The 22,863-nt window shown below is 47.9% G+C and overlaps 1 long non-coding RNA gene across 2 annotated transcripts; it reads right to left on the bottom strand.

Moving 5' to 3' along the window:
* Window positions 1-12,717: 12,717 nt before the first annotated feature.
* On the bottom strand, window positions 12,718-22,129 carry LOC129384502 (uncharacterized). 2 transcript variants are annotated; one of them, XR_008612219.2, is made up of 5 exons: window positions 21,788-22,129; window positions 19,370-19,512; window positions 18,338-18,406; window positions 17,212-17,292; window positions 12,718-14,875 (listed from the first exon to the last, which is right to left on the bottom strand). It is a non-coding gene; the product is annotated as an uncharacterized lncRNA (long non-coding RNA). The 2 variants fall into 2 exon arrangements; XR_011890111.1 differs by having other exon boundaries at window positions 18,338-19,512.
* Window positions 22,130-22,863: the final 734 nt, after the last annotated feature.

Below are 22,863 nucleotides of genomic sequence, written 5' to 3'. Positions count from 1 at the left end.
CGGGTCCACAGGGTCGGGAAGAAGAGGCAAGTCAAGGCGAAGTGAGCCGGCCGAACAGTCAATGAGGGCAGAATGATGGGCAAGAAAATCCGGACCGAGAATGAGTTCGTGAGGGCAATGCTCGATGACGGTGAAGAGAACGACGGTGTGTCTCTCAGCAATGGTGAGTCGGGCAGAGCACATGCCAACAATAGCGACAGTCCCTCCGTCGGCGACTTGTACAAATTGGTTCGGGGCAGGCGTCAGAACTTTCTTGAGCCGACGGCGAAGAGCAGCACTCATAATGGACACATGCGCCCCGGTGTCAATCAACGCGCACACAGGAACATTGTCGACGAGAACGTCCAAAAGATTCTTGTTCGTCGGTAAGGTGAAGCGAGGATTTTGAGCCAATGTCGTCTTTGCAGCTTCACCTCCAGAAGCTGCGCTGTCTAGTTTTCCGGTCGGGGGTGCGGCGAGTAGGTCGGAGAAGGAGCACGGCGAGACGGGGGCGAGCGAGATTGACGACGGGAGGGAGAAGGCGAGCGGGGAGTAGCGGGGTCGTGTCAAAGGCGTCGCAGGGTCAGATGATGGGGTGGGCATAGCAGGGGCGAAGGAAAAGGACGCACTAGAGGGGCGAGGGTTGTAATTAGGAGAATAGCGTGTCGGGGAAGTCCAGCGGCTGCGGCAGTGGCGAGCGACATGTCCAATGCGTCGGCAGTTAAAACAGATCGGCTTGTCGTCCACGGTTCGCCATTCGGAGGGGTTGCGCTGTCCATAAGAGTAAGAAGGGCGCGGTGGGGCCGTGCGTGGAGAGAGAGGTTCCGAGCATGCGGAACGAATGGAGTGCAGGCCCACGTTGGATAACTCTTGACGAACGATGGCCTGGATGAAGGAGATTGTCACCGGAGAATGATCAGGGGACGTAAATGAAGGGGCCGCCGGTTGTGCCGCTTCGACCTCACGACGAATGATGCGGGTCAAGTTGTCACATCGCGACGGCTGGCGGAAGAGGTCATCACAGGATGACGTAGCAGCTGTGTTGGGAAGTCGCGTGATGTGCTGGGATACCCGGCGGCTTTTAGCATGCTCAAGACGGCGGCACTCCTTGAGGATCGTATCGATGCTGGTGGCGTTGTTAAACACCAGTAAATTGAAGGCGTCGTCAGCAATCCCTTTGAGGACGTGATTTACCTTATCGTCCTCAGACATGGTCGGGTCAGCCTAGGCACAAACGGCCAAGACGTCGAGAATGTAGGACACGTAGGACTCGGTCGACGTCTGTACACGTGTGGCTAGGGCTTACTTGGCATTGACTTGACGACCGAATGGATTGCGAAAAAGGTCGCGGAGCTTCTCTTTGAAGAGATACCAGCTCGAGATCTCCTCTTCGTGAGTCTGGAACCATGCAAGTGGAGCTCCGTCGAGTTAGAAAAGAACGTTCGCGAGCATAATAGTCGAATCCCACCTGTGACTGGTGCTGACACGTTCGTATAAGCGGAGCCAGTCGTCAACATCAGGACTGCCGACTCCGTTGAAAACACCAGGACCCCGAGGTGGGGAAATGGCGACGTAGGTCGCGGCTGCAGGCGGAGACGGTTGCGTAGATGAAGTGCCGCCAGCAGTAGCCGAAGTTGCACTGTCGCCGTTGCGACCGCTGCGAAGCTCCATGACGCGTGCGGGGAACGTCCACCTCCACCAAATTAATGTTACGTGTAGCTGACGTACGAGTCTATTTACAATATATTTACACGTAGACAAACGGTGGCAATGATGGCGACGCTATATCAAGCGGTGGCCACGTCGTCTTCTTTCTCCTCAGTGCAGCGACACTGTGGCGGCTGTTCCGTAGCAATATTTTACGCGGCCTCAAATGGAACACATGTTTATGCTGCCTGGATGACGTAGTTGTCTTTTCCGCTGAATTCCGATCCTATCTCCGCCGTCTCGAGCAAGTTCTGAAATGCCTTACTGACGCGGGACTTCCACTTAACTTAAAGAAATGTCGTTTCGGCGCCCGAAAGCTCACTATTCTTGGCCATGTTGTATCGCGAGACGGCGTCCTTCTGGATCCAGCCAAGCTCTGCGCTGTCACCGACTTTCCGCAACCAAAGAAGTTAAAGGAACTTCAAAGTTTTCTTGGTCTATGCTCATACTTCCGACGTTTCATTCGAAATTTCGCTTCCATAAGTGCACCCCTGACAGCCCTTCTAAGTGGCGACAAAGAACTTTCCGCTTGGTCCCCCGCCTGTGATGAAGCCTTCACGAAATTACGCCGCCTGCTAACCTCGCCACCTATACTCCGGCACTTCGATCCTGCAGCCCCCACAGAAGTCCACACCGATGCCGGCGGCGTCGGACTTGGCGCCGTACTCGCGCAACGAAAAGCGGGGTTTGATGAATATGTCGTTGCCTACGCGAGCCGAACTCTGACAAAGGCCGAGACTAATTAGTCTGTTACAGAGAAAGAGTGTTTAGCCAGTATTTGGGCCCTTGGAAAATTCCGTCCTTATTTGTATGGTCACCCTTTCGATGTCGTCACTGACCATCACGCCCTTTGTTGGCTGTCTACCCTTAAGGACCCATCTGGCCGACTTGCTCGTTGGGCCCTTAAGCTACAGGAGTACGACATGCGCGTTCTCTACCGTTCCGGCCGCCAACACACGGACGCTGACGCCCTTTCTCGCTCACCGGTCTCCGCTGACTGCGCTTGCCTGTCCGCCCTTGAGCCCACACTTCCATCTCATGCACTGCGCAACATGCCGTCGGAGCAGCGCAAGCATCCGTGGATCAGTGCTCTCATCAGGATCCTTTCTGATCCATCCACCTCTTCACCATCTCGCACTCTTCGCCGCCAGGCTACCCACTTCTGCATTCGCGATGGCCTTCTTTATCGTCGTAATTGCCTCTCTGACGGTCGCGAGTGGCTTCTCGTGATACCCCGCCATCTCCGTGACCTTATCTGCGACGCTTTCCACGCAGACCCTCAGTGCACACATGCCGGCCTCTTCAAGACCTGTGCTCGACAACGCGTCCGATTTTATTGGCGCGGCATGTATAACTACGTCAGAAAGTTCATTCGCTCCTGCGCTCAGTGCCAACGCCGAAAATTACCTCCCGGACAAGTCTACCCGTCACAACCCCTTCCCTGCCCTAGTCGGCCCTTTGATCGTGTTGGTATAGACATCTACGGACCGCTACCCTCCACTCCAGCAGGGAACCGCTGGAATATTGTTGCACTGGATTACTTGACCCGCTATGCTGAAACAGCTGCTCTGCCGACTGCCACCGCCCGCGACGTTGCATCGTTTCTGTTACGACATTTCGTTTTTCGCCACGGGGCCCCTCGGGAACTTCTGAGCGATAGAGGCCGCGCCTTTCTTTCCGATGCTTTCAAGGCACTACTCGACGAATGCCGAATCGTTCACCGCACCAGTACAGCGTACCATCCACAAACTAACGGCATGACCGAGCGCTTCAACCGTACTCTTGGCGATATGCGCTCCATGTACGTCGCCTCAGATCATTCAAACTGGGATCAAGTTCTCCTTTTCGTGATGTATGCGTACAATACTGCGGCCCAAGCAACTACCGGTTTTTCCCCTTACTTTCTCCTATACGGACGAGAACCTTCTACTACGCTCGATACCATCCTTTCATATACACCTGACGCGTCCGAAAGTTCTCCGCTATCTGAAGCTGCTCGTCATGCCGAATAATGCCGCCAGCTTGCCCGCTCTTTTTCCAGCGAGGACCAGTGGCAGCAGCAATCGCGTCAACCTGCCGGCCGTTCTGCACCAACTTTTTCGCCTGGCTCTCTCGTATGGCTTCGGGTACCCGCTACCACACCCGGCCTCTCCTCAAAACTTGTCGCAATATACCTAGGACCCTACCGCGTTTTGGAGCAAACGTCCGCCGTCACTTACATCGTAGAGCCCCCCACGCCATCGACGGACCTACGCCATCGCGGCCGCGAACTTGTCCACGTCTCTCGCCTTAAACCGTACTGCGACCCAATAGTAGTCTCTTCGCCTTAAGCCGCCACGATGGCGCCTTTTTCTGCGGAGGGCGATTGTAACGAAGAAGAGTAGCCTGCCTGCGCCACAGCACCATCGCTACCGGCATGAGCTCGTGGTTACTGTCTTTCGCCGAACGCTTGTGACGGCTACCCGTTCACGCCCGTTGCTAATAAATCTCTTAGCAATTGGATAATTAATAATTAAACATAGACAGATGAGTCGGAACTGAACGGTTTTATTTTAATAACGGAATTAATTATACATCAGACTTTCATTCGTTCGCGCATACGCGAGCGCTTTCTATTACTTGTTATCTTGGACTGTTCCTTCTAGTAGGCGTTTGCGCGCTGTTGTTTTATTTTGAACAGTCAGTGCTCTTTGAGTCTAATTACTATAAGATGGCATTCATCATTCATGGGCATATCGGAGTTGATAGGTGAGCGTTTCGGCGCAAGGTAAATTTTTTATTGAAGCCGGCGGACTGCAATATCACCATAAAAATTTGATATGCCACAATTATATTGTAAGGAAGATAACGAATGTGCGCACTGGGTCAGCAGCATTGGCAGCATCAAGCGCGCATCAGAAGCTCGAGCTCGGGAACTGCTCGTGCATCGCAGAACCGGCGTTCGCTACGAACCCTAATAAATCTCCTTTACAAGTGGTGGAGCCGTGCACGGTAACGTTTCACTCTACCATCCTGGAACTCCGTTCTCGGACGCTACCCTCTGCCATGCCAGACGCCGACCAGCAGACTGTTCCACCGCCATCCGTCCCTTGCCCTAGCACCATTCGCCAACGGGAGCCCCCCATCTTCAGCGGAACCGACGATAACGACGTTGAAGAGTGGCTGTCGTCCTACGAGCGGGTGAGCGTTCATAACAAATGGAATGACTCAGATAAACTGGCTTACGTATCATTCTATCTCGCGGGCGTGGCCAGTCTCTGGTTCAGAAATCATGAGAGGGATATCCGAACGTGATCGGTGTTCAAGACTTCGATTACCGAAGTATTTGACCGACCCGCCGTCAGGAAACTCCGAACCGAGCAGCGTTTGCGTACACGCGCACAGGGCACGGGTGAGACATTCAGCAGCTATATAGAAGACGTTCTAGATTTGTGCAGGCGCGTGAACGCTGCCATGACGGAAGCGGAAAAGATCAAGCACGTCATGAAGGGAATCGATGATGACGCGTTCCAGATGCTTCTGGCCAAGGACCCACGCACTGTTGGCGGCGTCATCAGCTTGTGCCAGAGCTATGATGAGTTGCGTAAGCAGCGAGCTCTGACAAGGCGACATCCCACACCAAATGCGACGTCACTCTGCAGCCTGACCACCGGCCCAGAACAAGCCTCCCTGATAACCCAAATCAAGGATTTCGTCCGCGAAGAAGTTGCACGACAGCTATCTCTGGTGTCCGTTACTCAGGAGTCTGCCAGCACTTTGCCGTCTCATCTCCGTAACGTGATCCATGAAGAGGTCGCGGAAGCGCTGCCGGCTGTTCACCAGCAAGATGTCGTGACTACACCACGCACTTATGCTACGGTTGCTGCAATGGCCCCTAGCACTGTGCCCGTGCGTCGCTTCCAGCAGCCTGTGCACCGCCCTCCCCCTCCCGTCCCTTGGACCACCACTGTTGTCACTAACCCGTGACGTACGCCGGACAATCGCCCTATATGCTTCGCATGTAGGTGTCCCGGTCATGTCGCAAGGTTCTGCCGCCGCCGATCGCAGGCGTTCGATGGCGATCGCCGCGCACCCTATGTGCCGCCTGATCCACCTGCGCCTTACGGATCCTTCGACCCATCACCAGCTCGCTCCTAGACTGATCGCCGTCCTCACTTCGAACGCGTCCGGTCACCCTCCCCACGTCGCCGATCGCTTTCCCCTATGCGTCGACGGCCCGTCTCTAACGAAGAGGGAAACTAGACGACGCAGTTGCTGAGGCAAGAACTGCGCAAGTGTCGACATGCCGAAGTCCTCCTCCTTTACCTGCTAATGTCATTGATGTATTTATCGAAGATGTCGCTACAATCGCCCTCGTCGATACCGGTGCCGCTATTTCAGTTATGGATGCAAGATTTTGCCGTTCGCTTCGTAAAGTGACGACGTCTGTCTGGACTGTCGCTCCGAACGGCGAGTGCTCAACCCATTCACCCTACCGCCGCTTGTACTGCCCGTGTGACCATACAGGACGTTTTGTACACGATTGAATTCATAGTTCTTTCATCGTGCTCCCACGCCGTTATTCTAGGATGGGATTTTCTCTCACGCCACAACGCCATCGTCAATTGCGCTCGGGCTGAGATTGAACTTTTCCACCTTGGTGACCTGGCCTCCGTCGATGCTCATCCTGCCGCTAAAATTGTCGTGAAAGAAGACACCTGTATTCCTCCGCGCTCTTCAGCATTCGTACCAGTCTTCTGTAGTATCATATCCGACGGGACGGTCTTCTTCATGCCCTCTCATCACTTTGTTACCCGAAACGCGCTTCATTTGCCCTTTGCAGCTCTTGACCATGCCGCCGGTGTGAGCACGATGCCCATTTACAATAATCTTTCATCGCCACTATCACTGCTCCGCCGCGAATGCGTTGGTTATGTCGAGTCAGTTGATTCAACACGAATTCTCTCCGTCCTCGACGAAGTGTCTTCTACTGCCGCCCATGAACTGAGTGCCCTCTCCGTACCAGACTCAACATCGACTGGTGTGTTCAGCCCATTCATCGCTGAAGATCTTACGCCTTCGCAGCGATCTCAACTTGTCGCAGTCCTTCAGCAATTCCGCCTTTCTTTCGACGTTGCGCAAACTTCTCTTGGCCGTGCATCGACAGTCAAGCATTACATCGACACTGGCACTCACTCACCCCTGCGACAAAGACCATATCGCGTGTTCTCTACGGAATGTCGCGTCATTGCAGACCAGGTCGATGACATGCTCCGTCGAGGCGTCATTCAACCTTCCCAAAGCCCATGGGCCTCTCCCGTTGTCCTCGTCACAAAGAAAGACGGTTCCATCCGCTTCTGTGTTGACTTTCGGCGGTTGAACAAGATCACGCTGAAGGACGTCTACCCATTACCACGCATCGATGATGCTCTGGACTGTTTGCAGGGAGCCGAGTTCTTTTCTTCCCTGGATTTGCGGTCAGGCTACTGGCAGGTTCCGATGGCAGAGGCCGATCGCCCGAAACCTGCCTTTGTTACACCAGACGGCTTGTATGAATTCACCGTCATGCCTTTCGGACTTTGCAACGCACCTGCTACGTTCGAAAGAATGATGGATAATGTTCTGCGTGGCCTCAAATGGAAAATATGTCTTTGCTATCTTGACGGCATTGTGGTGTTCGTCCCTGATTTCCCAACACACCTGCTCCGCCTCCAGCACGTACTCACTTGCTTGACCAACGCCGGGTTGCAACTTAACTTGAAGAAGTGTAGATTTGCTGTTCGTCAGCTAACAATTTTAGGCCATGTCGTGTCAAAGGAGGGCATTCGCCCGGATCCCGAGAAGCTACGTGCTGTTACTGCGTTCCCAAAACCTACTACTATGAAAGAGCTACGCAGTTTTATCGGCCTCTGCTCTTACTTCCGGCGATTCGTTCGAAACTTTGCGTCAATTATATCGCCTCTCACGCAGCTCCTTGGCGGCGCTAGAGATCTCTCATCACGGTCTCCAGAGTGTGACGACGCCTTCACAGCCTTGCGCTGTCTTCTCACGACGCCACCCATCCTTCGCACATTTTGACCCACAAGCGCCAACCGAAATCCATACAGATGCAAGCGGTGTAGGCCTTGGCGCTGTGTTGGCACAGCGTCAACCTGGCCACCCAGAATACGTCGTCGCATACGCGAGTCGCACGTTAACCAAGGCGGAGACCAATTACAGCTACAGAAAAGGAGTGTTTGACCATTGTGTGGGCGCTTGGCAGGTTTCGCCCATATTTATACGGCCGATCTTTTGACGTAGTGACCGACCACCACGCACTATGTTGGCTGTCGATGCTCACAGATCCATCGGGCCGCCTTGCCCGCTGGGCATTGCGAATCCAAGAATACGACATCCGCGTGGTGTACCGTTTCGGGCGAAAGCACTCCGACGCTGACGCGCTATCCCGATCACCGCTTCCCCCGAAGGCCAGTGACGACCCCCCTGCGAGTGCACATTATCCTCTCTGGACGTTGACACTATCGCTGCTGCACAGCGTAATGATCCCTGGACTGCATCTCTGCTCGAACTTCTCTCGGATACGTCGAAAGTTCCAGCGTCACGAACGCTTCGGCGCCAAGTGCCTCATTTTGCGATTCGCGACCAGCTACTGTATCGACGCAACTATGCCCCAGAGGGACGCACCTGGTTACTCGTCATTCCGAGAATCTTGCGAGCAGAGCTCTGCTCCTCGTTCCACGTCGACCCTCAGTGTGGCCATGCGGGAGTCTTCAAGACCTACGAAAGACTTCGCCACCGCTATTACTGGCGGGTATTGTATAATTTTGTTCGAAAGTTCATCCGCTCTTGTCATGAATGCCAACGCCGGAAAGCGCCACCGCACAATACCGCCGGTGAACTCCAGCCTTTACAATGCCCATCCCGACCCTTTGATCGCGTGGGCATAGATCTCTACCGGCAGCTTCCGTTGACTCCTGCCGGCAACAGGTGGACAATCGTTGCGGTAGACCACTTAACCCGTTATTCGGAGACCGCTGCTCTACCAAATGCTACAGCGCAGGAGGTCGCCAATTTCCTACTTCGTCGTTTTCTCCTTCGTCATGGAGGTCCACGTGAACTTTTAAGCGATCGAGGCCGCGCCTTCTTATCTGAAGTCATCGAACAACTGCTTGCTGAATGCGCTATTGTTCATCGTAAATGCACTGCTTATCATCCACAGACTAACGGTACCACGGAACGCTTTAATCGAGCTCTTGGTGACATGCTCGCCATGTATGTCTCACCTGATCACTCTAATTGCGACCTAGTTCTTCCGTTTGTCACCTACGCCTACAACACCGCGACTCAGGCCACTACCATGGATTCTCACCCTTTTACCTTCTTTACGGCCGTCATCCTTCGCACACCATCGACACCATTCTGCCCTACCGGCCAGACCCATCCGAATGCCTGCCGATCTCGGAAGCCGCCAGACACGCCGAGGAATGTCGCCAGCTGGCCCGCCGATTCACCTCGGACGACCAGAACCATCAAAAAGCCGTTCACGATGCCCAGAACTCGACTCTTACTTTTCTACCGGGTGCTCTCGTCTGGTTGTTAGTGCCACACCGCATGCCTGGGCTCGCTTCAAAACTCCTACCGAAGTACGACGGGCCATACCGCGTTCTCGAGAGAACATCACCCGTGAATTACCTGATTGAGCCGCTAACGCCGCCGTCCGACACACTCTAAAAACTAAGGGAGTGCCGGGCACTCTCTTTGAGGGAGTAGCTGCTTGTCCCATATTTCACTCTCTTTTCGAGAGTAGATCGACCCTCTTTGAGAGAGAGTAGGTCAACTCCTCCTGACAGAGTTTTGTTACTCCACCGCAAGGGATTGCTAGTACTCTTCCCACAGGGAGTGCTAGTACTCTTCCGCAGAGTGCTGATACTCTCCCCGCAGGGTTAATAGTACACCGCCAGACCGAGTACTTCTACTCCCCCAAACAGAGTACTTGTACTCCTTCAGAACAGAGCGCTAGTACTCTTCCCAATACCCTCTTAGCCAAGTCCTGGTCACGCATGCAGGCAGGAAATCAGATCAAATTAGGGCCGCTGATATACTGTTCCCTAGGCGGCACCTCAGAGACACTGGCCCGATTCCAAGCGGCCTTCAGAATAGGCGTGAGCAAAGTTATGCAGGATTTTAAAGTCATTTTTTCCTGGCTATTTGCTGCCTACCGTGAGGCGTGACTGCTCTGAAGTGGCCTATGCGTATGCGTCACGAACGCCACTGAGGAGAAAAAAAAAGCGAATGAACACTTAATCTGCAAATATCTCCGCAAATTTCACAATCAGGAGTCACACAATCTAATTAGAATACAATTGTCAAGGAAATCACATACTTATCAAGAATCACAATGCTCTATACATCACGTGAATTCGAACCCGCGTACACTCGCATTTGTACAATTCAAAACACACATCATAACCATTACACCACAGCGCCGCCACGCCCAGTCGTGTTCTTTTAGAGCTTATATATATACCAAACGTATTTGATGAATCGGCTGTGGTGGGTGGGGTTTCTCTGCAGTGTGCTGTGCTGTTGTGTACTGGAATACGTGTGCGTTTGCATCATTTCCATTCCTTGCTACGACTAACGAAGGGAGACAACGTAGATGACAACGTGAGAACTATTCACGGCTTGTCGTCACCGCAGGAAAATAACAAATGTGCCGTTCAGCTCATGATCCAGTGCTTCTCCAGTCCATGTTCTCCAAAATACGCGGATACAAAGTATTGCGCCAACCATCCACGTATGTGAATTTAACTCGCGCGTATACTGGCGGGCAACTGCGACGCCAGTACCAGGCATTTCGACGTGCCTCACGCTGCCGTGTAGGCGTTCTTTTCAAGTGCATTAGTTTAGAGTTTGGTTCAGTCCGCTGTGAGCTGTTGTCCAGCATTAGCAGCGGATCGTTAGCGTGTTGAAGCGCGTGCATTCCAGCATTTGGAGACTGCTTATGCCGATAGCCGCGTCAAATGCATTGGCACGCATGTTTAAATGACTAATGTGTCCACTTGTTACGCGTGCACTGCTCGTATCCTGTGGCAGTGCTCGTTCTAAAAGCTTCGAAGACCATCTACACTCATGCGTGTGTTCAATTTATATATGCACAGGATGGACTTGCCGGCTAGTTGGTTGAGCATTTTGGAAGAAACAGCGCAACACAAGGACGACGCAAAAACATGCCACACCACGAAGCGCTGGTGTGGTTGATGCTTTTTTTCGTCCTTGTGTTTGCGTTGTTTCTTCTTCCACGATACACGCACACCACAGGTACGCGAAAGTTTAGGAGCATAAGTGGTTAACTCTGTTTTCCCCGTTTTCTCTCAGTGTCAATGGCACAGCGCGTTGCCCGGAATTGTGCACGCTTACCCCCATATGCAGAAATGCATCATAACTTGAAGCCCATGCTTGACTTGATCTAAACGACGCAAGTCGTGAACGCACCAAAAGAAAGGCAGTGAGCGTCTTGGGGGACGTTCGCACCAGGCGTCGTTTATATCAAGTCAAGCATGAGCTTTGTATTAAGATACATTTCTGAATACGGGGGCTAGACATCTGCTTCTTCCAGAAAATGTCGAAGAAACGCCCGCCAAAACCAGGCACATTCGTAAACTTAACTAGGCAATACGACGCTCCATAGAAAAAAAGAAGAGTGGTATTAAAAGCTTTCAGTATTTTTCTTTACTCCAAAATAGTTGCGCTCTCGTGGATTCACTGTACAGAGATAGTGCAGCGTTAGCTAGAAAGCATGAATTTCCTAACTCCATGCCAAAATAAGCTTGTAAAATTATTTAGGTGCTAGAATCCAGGGTTTGTAGCGATCCTTGAAAATCCTTTATTTCTAAAATGCCATTTTCAAGGCATTGAAAACCCTTGAATTTTTAGAAGTACTGGAAAGTCCTTAAACTTTTACACTTGGCTAGACTTAGCAGACATTGCCAAGCGCTTTTTTGCCCTTCTGTGACACTCTTTCGCATGTCACAGAAAATTGTCTCTAGAGGTAATAAAAGGAAAGCGACATCCTTAAAGTTGAAATTACAAAGGAGCTGCAGATACCAGTTTTATGCACATGGAACCGGCGACAAATGTGCTTGGAGGAGCAGAAGCAGGAAGCTCAACAGTTGAGGCATTCGAAGAGAAGCCGTGAAGAGTAAATTGAGAGCGACAGACACAATAAAAAGATATTAGAAATGACTATTGCTTATTTGATGGTGAAAAAAGCTGAGGCAACAGATGACATCACATACACTGTCAAACCAAACAGTATTCAAAAACTGCAAATGTTGCAGGTCCAAGTAGTTAATTGTGCTATTGCAGAAAAACTTTGAGCGCTTTCTTGAAATGCTTCCTTGTGTGCGTTTAGTGGTGGGCGGTGAAAGGCAAATTAGCAGTATTTCAAATGTTTGAAATCACTGAAATGCGATTTGTTTTGTTTTCTTTTGTTTGCATTAAAGTTAACGGTGTTCTTGAACAAGTTATTGCCTGTCCAAACTACTACACACATTGCACGAGGTCCTTGAAGTTACTGTGTCGGGGCCTCGAAAGTCCTTGAAAACCATCGAATTTTTTTCTTCAATATTGCTACGAACCCAGTAGAACAATTGTCATGGAGTAAAAATCTTGGCTGAACAGGGAACGCAGAGCACAGGAAGACTAGAAATGCAGTAGTAGGCATGGAGGGCCCTGAAAAAAATGTGCCACATCCGCTCGTCTGCCTTATGTTTCTGCACCGACTGTCGCATTTTTAATAGAAGTGCACTTTCTGTTCTACTCCAATAAACGCAACATTACGAACTCCAGTGTGGGGCAGTCCTTCAGCCAGTGCAGAACTTTTTCTGTACATCCGAGTCAGCTCTGTCATTTTTCCAGCATTGTAGTACAAGATTTGTTAAACTGGTTTAGCAGAATATGAGCAGTATACTCTTAAATTAGCTGTTTATTTGTATGCACAAGTTCAGGTCCTCAGTTTGGTTGCATGACAAATTGCCATACCTCAATGGATACAAGAAACAATTTTATTACAGTTTAATAAAATCCAAACAGTAATAATCACAACAATATAATGACATACATTTCTTTGGTACGTATACAGCCCATGTCTTGGCAGTGTATAAATTCAACTATACACCGCAAGTACTGTGTCCTGACCACTATTATTCACATGTGTAAAACCATCACAGCAATTCAACAAATATCACAGTAATTAGTGACATACACTTTGTAACTGCTTTACATGAGCATAATGTATACAAATGGTCCCTGTGTACCTACACATGACTAGTGCCACCCGAGTACTATTACTCACAGGCGTAAAACCAACAAAGCAGTTCTTTAAAAAATATCACAGCGCTTAGTGACGTACATGCTGTAACTCCCTTGTAGAAACTTAATACAAACACCTGAGGACACAGAAAGCTAGCAGTGGGCATACATGGGAATACCACCGCCTCAATACTTATTCACAAGTGTAAAACCAACCAAGCAGTTCTTTAAAGAATATCACAATGCTTAGTGACATACATTTTCTAACTAGCTTATATAAGCTTTATACAAACATGAGAACATACACAAAGCTAGCGGTGCACCCGCATAGAAGTGCGGCCATCTGAACACGATTATTTGCAAGTGTAAGCTCAACAGAACAGTTCGTTATAGTGACCCACATTTTGTAACTGCCTTATACAAGCTTGGTGCAAGCACAAGAATGCAGAAAAATATAAATTAAAAACTTGCTCTATGCATACACAAACAGATCAACACAAATGGTAAACACCGCTTTGAAGACAAATGTGACTGTGGCAAAGCGCAGTGCTGTGCCGGTTGAAATCGCCACCCACAAAAGTATTGAGCAATGCTTAAACCACAGGCAATAAAGTGCTGAAAGACTGCGTCTCTAACGTAACTATTTTAATTCAAATTTCTTGAATATAGGGCTCGCTTGCAGATAAGGCATCTGATCCAACTGACCTGATTTTACACCTGCTACATGCAAAAAATGCACTCAGATATAAGTGGTAATAATAATTATAAAAGGCATTTAAAAACTTGATAGTATGATGAAGATGCATGACTAGAAAAGTTCTGTCCCCCTCGTACTTGTTAAAAAGGTGTAAGTACGACACATGTTCTTTTTTTCCTCAATTTTAGCATTAATGGACAGCCGGGAACCTCGAACCGACACAAAAAAAAAAAAGATACTGCTATGTTAATAGTGTTATGAATAATTTTTTGTGAAAGCTTTTTTACAGACAAGTTGCAGTCTCGTTTCTGGAGGTTGAGCTGTATCTTGCAAAATAACTTGAAAAGTGGTCACATGGGAGCATGACACTATATCATAATGTTAGTTTCAGTTGACTCTCTTGCCCTACAAGTCGCTGCTCACTGTGGCCAGTGATGCAACAGCAGTGTCTGTGTGATTTTCATCACACTTCTGTCCTATGCCATTCTTACCAGAGTTGGCGGCACATAGATACCCAAATTTCGATAGTGTTGCTTTCTCAGGTGGTTGCTTCTGATTTGCTCAATATCAGTTGGCACTTCAGCTGCATCAAACTTCTTTTTTACCTCTTCAACAACAACATCAACAACGATCTTATGACACCTGTGTTGTCCTTCTAGTTGCCTACAAAGACCAGTCAATCTAGCAACAACACTGACAGTCTCTACTATCTTGTAATGGGGGAGAGGTGTGTCCCACCATGTGTTCAACATTGTTGTCACTATGTGGGCTGGCTGGGGAGGCAACAACTGTAATATGTTTGCATTTGCATATATTAAAGTGATGCTTGTACTGTGTTATAACACCTAACTTAGTCTTGCACTTGCTGCACAATAACACTGGCTCACTGTCGTGGTGAAAAGCTTTTGTATGTTGAGCAAATGAGTTCTATCCACTACAAAAAAGTCAGTGATAGCACACATGTTGCTCTACCAGGCCTGGTGTGGTTCCTTCTGACACTGCTGCTGATGCTGACGCGCTGCTGCTGGCCTCGTACACTGTTGCAGCTGCAGTAGACATGGCAGTCTCTGTATCTATTGCTGCCGTGTCATCTGTCATGGTAACTTCCAAGTGGTATCGGGCTCACTTCTGCAACAGAGATGTTGTTTGCCCCTTGAGGGCTCTCATGATCAGGGCCAATAATTTCGTAGGCATTGTCTCCTGCATCGAAGAACCAATAAGAACAGCATGAATTAATAGATATAGCTCTAAAAAGTACGGACATCAAGACTTAACCACAAGCTTTGCACATAAGTGACCGGGCTTAATGAATAATACTTGCAGGAGGAGTTACACAATTGTTTGTGTATATTACAGTAAAGCCTCATCAGAAGATATTCAAGAGGCACGGGAAACATGTCTCTCGAAACCAAAAATTTTGAGACACTGAGGAGCCCGACTAGATCACTTTATTATGCATCATCACTAAAGTATGTTTTGATATATCTGAAGGAATAAATGCTCAGGGTGGCTTAAAGGGCCCCTAAACCACTTCTCGACATTTTTTGAACATTTCAAGTAAACACGCGTATCAAAATCAGAATGCCGTCACGATCGACGAAGCCAAATGCCAGAGTGCGTAGCACTGCCGGAGCACCACAATATGAAGAAAATGACCCAGTGCGCCTCTCTGGACCTATCCTGCACCCCCCATTTTGTCCTGACGTCACCAGGCTGTCTCTGATGATGTCACCAGTTTCCGGTGCTGTCGATTGGTCGAACGAAAGTGTATGACTGCCGGCAAGGCCTGCAAGCAAATACACACACTCCTTCTTCCTCGTCGCGTTGCGCGCGATGCCATTGTGGGCAGCCAATGGGGGCAAAGAACAGAAATGCCAACAGAAGGGTCTCCCTATGAGGCTCTTCAACACGAGTCACCATACAGTTCCGTTGTATTAGCGCCACCCCTCGCAGGACGACGGGCCAGCGCGGCAGCAACAGAGCTCGTTGGTGTTGGCCTGTCCCGTAACATTTGGAGGTGTACTAGGCAAGGAAAAGACGATACTGTCCATATGGCGTGTACCAGATGAAAGAGTAAAATGAGTGGGGACTACTTTTCGATAATCAAACACACGTAGCTCCACTATTACTGCACCGTTTCGAAAAATTCTTGTGGCTACCTGTTCATTGCCTTATTGTGTAGAACTGCAACACCGCAACTAAATTTCAACCTCGGTGGTTTAGGGGCCCTTTAAAGAAGACATTCACAGCTTTTTAGTGACTGTAGATTGTGTTAGCTTCCTTCCCAACTTCTGGAATTTAAACACTTCACTTTGCAAGCCTTGTTGCTCGCAGTACCTTTGAGGTGCTCTTAGACGCTCGTCAGCTTCAACTGCCGACACTTTCTGCCCTGCACTGTCCTCGTTACCCTCCTTTTCTGGTTCATGCTAAAAGAGACATGCGCGATTGACTTGTGTAAGGATTGCGTGATCTTTACGCCCTTCGGAGCACACAAGGTGCACAAAGTGAATGTGTCTGGGTTGCGTCCCTTCGAAGTAGTGAATACTTAAAAAGTCACCCTTAGTAACAAAGGTGTCTCTTGTATACAGTGTTGTTAACGTGGCAAACATCGGAAAACCAACCAAACCATTTTCAGATGTCTCTTACAACCAAGTGCATCTTGTAATGAGATTCTACTGTACTGAATATTTTTCAACTATGGATCATCTGCATGTACATATAGTCACAAATACATGTTGTGTGGAATGGCGAATCGGGAAACAGTTCGTACTCTTACTTTTTGTCCCTAACATAAGCAGCTGATAACAATATGATAAAAAAGCAGGCAATGAGGCTAGAATGGAACATAATCCTTCAGCTCTAAACAGTTCTTTGGGCCCACATCATTCCCTCATATGACATAAGGAAACAACTTGATTGCAGTAATGGCTGCATGTGATCTGAGTTGATTGAAACAAACTATACGTAAGGTTGTCCTGTATGTAATTTTATCAGAGTGCTTTTTAGATGTCCTGCTGGTGATCCTGGCTGCGCGATGCTTCTCATGCTTTTTGGCACGATTCCTTTTTTTCCACTCCACTTTTTTTTTTCAGATTTTCTCCCCTTTCCCTTCCCCCTTGTGTAAAATAGCACACTTGAAGTATCAAATCTGTTGAACTAACGTGTGTATCAAACCTGTTAACATGTGTGCTTCTCTGTGGTCTGTGTTGTATTTTTGCGCTGCACAATTCAATTCAAGATGAAAGATGGAACGTCCCTGCCTTTAGTTTAATTGTGTGTGTGTGTATGTGTGTGTGTGTGTGTGTGTAGGTATGTCTCTCTCATGTTTTGAAATATATGTACATTCAGGAGTGCCTGCATGCCCTTCTCTCCTGCTCCAGTGACGAAAAGGAGAGCCTGTTTATGTACCATAGTAAAAAATTCAAAGGTTTTCGCTGTGCCCATTACATCCCTTATCATATGGATCTGTCACAATACAGAGTAGCAGTGGTCCATAATACTAGCCCATCCCAACATAATTATAAATTAACACATACCGACATGCTGCGAAACAGCTGTTGCAAAGCCGCTGGTGAAGGCAATTTCCGCAGCACTGCAGTGGTACAGCCGAGTTCCACCTGTATAGTGACAAATCCATATGCGCGTTAGCAACTCAGTAGTTGCTGATGGTTTCATAAGCTTTACACTACACAATAAAGTAATCTAGACAACTTTGTTGGAACAAATGCACATAATTAGGACACCACTTTAACACGATTAATTGCCCCCATTCTCTCACTCACTAAGGGATAATACTACTGAAACATCGGTGGAGAGCTCAGATTAACACAGCCCATAAAGGACAAGCGTTCTTTGAGGAAAACAGCTATAACAGCGGTTAGTTTTCTTGATCATTTTATGTGGTAGCCTTGATTTAAATGTCATGCAGTACTATAAAATAAGAAGTGCCGCATTTCTAGCACCAGAAGGCGTCGTCAGGTTCATGGTACAACAGATTTTTGCACTGTTTGTCAGTGAGCCGACACATACAAAGAAAACCGAATTCACACATTCATATACAGTGTCAAGTGCACTTCTTCTGAAAACGCAGCCACCAGTTCCAATGTTGCTGAAAGGAAAGGTTATATAAAGTGCCAGACTGCATGGAACTGCCACTTATGACTGTAAATGTATGGTCTGCTGATTGCAGAGGTAGTCACATGCTATTTCTAGTCTCTTTTAGAAGCATTACTAAAGAATAAATTAAAATCTATTCATAAGTCACGAATTTCATGCATCCACAGTTTGGCTAAATAACCTGTGAGAAAAAGACATGTTTACCTGGAATAGCAACCTTTTTTCCTGCTGCGAAACTTTCCTTCGAATTAATGAAATAACTTTACAGCGTCATAATGCGTTTCTCGCAACTACTTGCCGGCAGTGGCGAGTTAGTGTTTATATCCAACTCATTGGGTGACAATACTGCCAAACACAAATGCTTCACGAACACGAGAACACGTCCCTCGCAGAGAATAGCAACCATATATGCCTCTGTGAGACATGATCGCACCTTTGTGGTCAAAATGTACATTAGAATGACATCACCATCTCATTTAAAAAAAAGCCTCCGTACAAGGCAGCCGCCAACTGCATAATGTGAAATTGCAACTGTTGTCCACTTACTGGTGGCCTGTGTTTGAGTCACTTTTGGCAGTTGACTGGGTGCTGAGAAATGCACGTCCTGGGTTGTCCCTGCAAAACATACAGGGTTATGTGAAATGTGGAAAATATATATATATGCCGGCATTTCATCAGTCACAAAACAAACGAGTAAACTAATAAACAACTGTAATGTATACAGAGTACACATCATAAGATAGGCTGTCAACTGCTAATGCATTACGCAAAAAACCTAATGCATAAGAAAGACTATATGTATACACACGAAGCTGACACACAATTTAATTCGCTCTAGGTTTTTCCGTGCAGTATATTCAAATTATTATGTCTCGTGGTTAGAGCAAAATTAGTGTAAATGACGAACTAAATTATCTACCCTGGAAACTTTTCCTCAATATGCACCTGTGCGCGCTTCGAACGAGTAGCGTTGTAAAATTTACGTACATGGCATTTAACATAGTTACTGAACACGGATTTCCTTTGCCCTGTGTCGTGTACAGTGAGCTACATATATCTGCCCCCCCCCCTTTTTTGTACTAGCCATACTGCGTGCCACTGCACCTATACGCACGTCAATAAACCTCACGACACAGAAATAAAAAAAGCGCCAATCACCCATGCCTACATGTTGTAGTTGGCCTAACCTAACCAAGCATGGGCTGTTGCTTTTTATAGTAAACACAGGCACCGTGCTCATTGCAAGTATGTATCATGTCGCTAAGCAAATATGCAATTTCATTGTACCATTTTTTTATCACATGGATATATCTGTTGAGAGGCAAGACAAAAAGCAGTCACTTCTCAGAACTAATCAGCTTTCTTAAAACACATTTTTAACTTTTCAATGACACTTGCTGCAATGTGTTTGTCTCCAGAGAGCATACTTGATTTGACTTTCCAATCAGAGACATTACATAAATATACCATGTTAAGATGACTGCCTGGAGCACGTGAGAATTTTCATCTTCGTGTAACATACTGTATCTTGATTTTGTTGACATTTGGTCAAATGGTACACCCAATATACCCAAATACTAGTTTTCTTGTCCAAATAACATGCCAATGTATTTTGATTTTTTGGCATTGGCTCCTCTGCACTACGTGAAGTCGCGCTGCACTGGCTCTTTCACATCCTCGTGTCCTTGCAGCTGCCTTCTTGCGTTATATAAAGCGGGTGCCTGAAAAATATCGTATGCAAAAGTCAACACAAGGGCATGGTGCAAAACAACATCAAGACAGTCAAGGCCATGGCAATAAAAAAGTCTTAGCTCTCAGTCTTCCTAGTGAAATGCATGCAAAACATCCAAATGACTGCAACAGTCAACTGCTAAACTAACTTCAATTTTTAGATTTAAGCAAAAAAACAAATAAACCACAGTTCATCCTTGTTTTTCATGAATGTTAGAATACTCCTGCTAATGAATAGAATATTGGTCATTTTCAGACGTCATAGGTCTGTCACGAGTCTGGTGTGTCGCAAACACCACTTGTGACACATCCTAAGCACGTGCCCAGTGTGCCCCCCCCCCCCCCCGCACCATCCCCGGTTGTGCCACTGCTGAAGCCATAATTTGAGGATTATAGCTGCAAACATGATGCTCAGTAGGGATGAAAATATTGTCCTTCAGCTCAATGGATATATGGATGTGCCTATAAAAAAGGGCAACAAGGCTTGTTATGGCAAGCTTACCCACATTTCAATACTAACAAGTTCACTGCGGCCTGCATCTAAGCTTACTAAAAGGCATGAACTTATTTTCATGCATGAAGTGCGCAGTGGAGTTCATTTTTGACAGACCCGACTACTGCTGCAGTTTGAAATCTAGCATTTTAGATTCTTGTAGGCATGTAAAAGTTGCAGTTAAACCGCAGTTATTAGTTTATTACACCAACCTATTGTTCTGTGTACGACAGACTGGTAACACGGAATTAAAGCAACATTTTATTTTGATATTTTATTTCTCTACTAAAAATATTCAAGCGATAAACACATCTTGATCTGCCATGCTATAGCAAAATGCACACATTACGCTTGTAACCCCCAGAGGAAGGCTGATTTAGCTGTTCATATGACATAACTCCGACACGCCAACTCATATTAGCAAATGCACAGGCATGTCCAAAACAATAAGCGCATGCAAAGCGCCCCTGCAATTGTAATTCCACACAGCAGCCGTTATATTCGATGCCGATGCGTAACTAGCTGCTCGACAATTCACCGAGTTCGTAGACCATAAGCATCCTTTCAGTTTCGCACCGTGCACGAAAACCGCAACAGGAGACAAAACCAGACCAATAATCACACCATTTCAACATGAGCAAAAACAGTTCAGTCTTAGGGACAAACAGTGTGAGAGCGATTTAGTGCGCGACGGCGACGAGCGACGGCTTCGAGCGACAAAACGGGCCGTCGCTTGAACAGATGACTCGGTTCTGGAAATCTAGAAATCGTCGCTCGTCGCCCAGAAGTGCTATGAGCGACTAGCCAATAGCGCGAAGCCGGAACTGGATGTACGTACATACATCGCTCAAATACTACCGATTGTCGCGCGGAACGAGCAAATGATTCAATTTTTATACGTGCAAGGATAAGAACGTACTGCAAGACCTCCGGAAATATTTTATGCTACTTTTTATAGTAAAATACATCAACGTAAATTACTAAAGCACGCGTCACGCGTGACTGCAACCCTCATGCCGGCAACACCGGGGAGGCGTCGCTCAAAATCGTCGCTCGCACGGAGTACGACTTGTAGGCGACGAGCGAACGCGACAGCCATCTCCGTCGCGTCGCTTGTAGCTGCCGCGCGCAAGATCGCTTATATGGGGTTTATACTTTTTTCAGCATAAAACATGGATTCCTCATGCGTTTTCAGTAAGTTCAAGATAACGCGCCCAACTGACCTCTTGCAGCATGCAGCTGAATGCCTGCGGCAAAGTTTCTAACTAGCACTGGCGCTGCACGTAACTTCAGTGGTCGCAGATTCCCTCTGCGCGAGACACCGTCAAGCGCGCGGTTTATTTATAAAAAAAAAGCATGCTGCCAGCAAAATGACGCCTTCTGTTATGTGATTCCTTAGTTCAACAGCGTTCCGTACACAGTAGACTGCCAAACTGAATAAATTCAAACACACAAAACGCACGCTAATCACGCTCCGCATAGGCTCGGAATCACGGGCTGGTGAACTAACCATTTTAAGCGTCCTCTCGCCTGGCGTCTTATTGAACATACCATAGTTCTGGCAGCGTTTGCGATTTTTAAAGCTCTTACAGACAACGGCAAAGTGATAAAATCACATGCAGTTATCGCGACGACTGGCTTTTTAGATTAACATCGAGAGACAGCGCGTACGCCTAGTCCTTTGTCAATCGCGTCGGCTAAGCGCAGCGACGACTTCCTGGCGATAGCATGACATATACGGAGAATGTGCACCTAAGTTAGAATTCACTTACCGTGGAGGATTTGTTGTTATATCCAAGGCATGACGAACGACTGTCGTGTTTTCGTGGCGACGCGAGATGGCCGACACACGATCTCCCTCGGCTGGCCTTTGCTCGCTGGACGGGTCACCTTTCTCCAGGGCTGTGTTGTTCCGCGATCTTGAGCGCGCGCGCGCGCGGTGGAGCCACTCCGAGTGAAAAAGTAGAGCGCTCGCTACGCGTTCCTTTGAACTGCGGCGGCCTGTTCTCTTAGAAGCAAAACGATGTGTTCTTTGCTCAGCGTGCATGAATGATACATTGCCATGTTCGGGGCCAGCCACCTAAGGTTGAAGCAGAAGATTACGCTACGTTTTGTTTTCTATTGCCGCAAGAGTCTTTTCACTCCCTGTCTCTGAAGGGGAGAGTGAAAAGCGTATTTCACTCTCTCCTTGGTGACAGAGTGAACAATGCATTTCACTCTCCTCGACATTTTTCGAGAGTAAAACGACGCTTTGAAGAGTGAACCGGCAGTTTCACTCCTGCGATACCCTTCCTAGTTTTTAGAGTGCATGCGACGTCGTAACCGCGAAGTCGTTCACGTTCAGCGTCTCAAGCCGTATCACGATTCTACCGTCCTTCCAGAAACCCAAGTGGCCAGGATGGCTCCTTTATTTCCGCGGGGCCATTGTAAGGAAGATAACGAACGTGCGCACTGGGTCAGCAGCATCGGCAGCATCAAGCGCGCAGCAGAAGCTCGAGCTCGGGAACTGCTCGGTGCATCGTAGAACCGGCGGTTGCTACGAACCCTAATAAATCTCCTTTACAATAATAATATTATGTAACACGGAAAAATCCACTTCCAGGACCGCATAACGGTTGACAGCTGGATAATCCAACCAAGAGATAGTGGATTTGGTTGACTCCTTTGCACAGTAATCCTTTGTGAGGATAATGAATGTGCGAAAATGGTCGCTGACATGATCTGCGAGAACTCTGGCGTGATTGTTTGTGCTCTAATGTTTGTGAGTATATGGCCGATTATGGAGGATATAGTTGCCGTTACACGCGTAGGATGTGTGATATGATGTTCAAAACAGTACGATGGAAAC

The sequence above is a fragment of the Dermacentor andersoni genome, chromosome 9, assembly GCF_023375885.2.
Source record: "Dermacentor andersoni chromosome 9, qqDerAnde1_hic_scaffold, whole genome shotgun sequence".
Taxonomy (NCBI): Eukaryota; Metazoa; Arthropoda; class Arachnida; order Ixodida; family Ixodidae; genus Dermacentor; species Dermacentor andersoni.
Note: the sequence above shows the minus strand (reverse complement) of the source record. Positions and strands in the feature narration are given on the sequence as shown.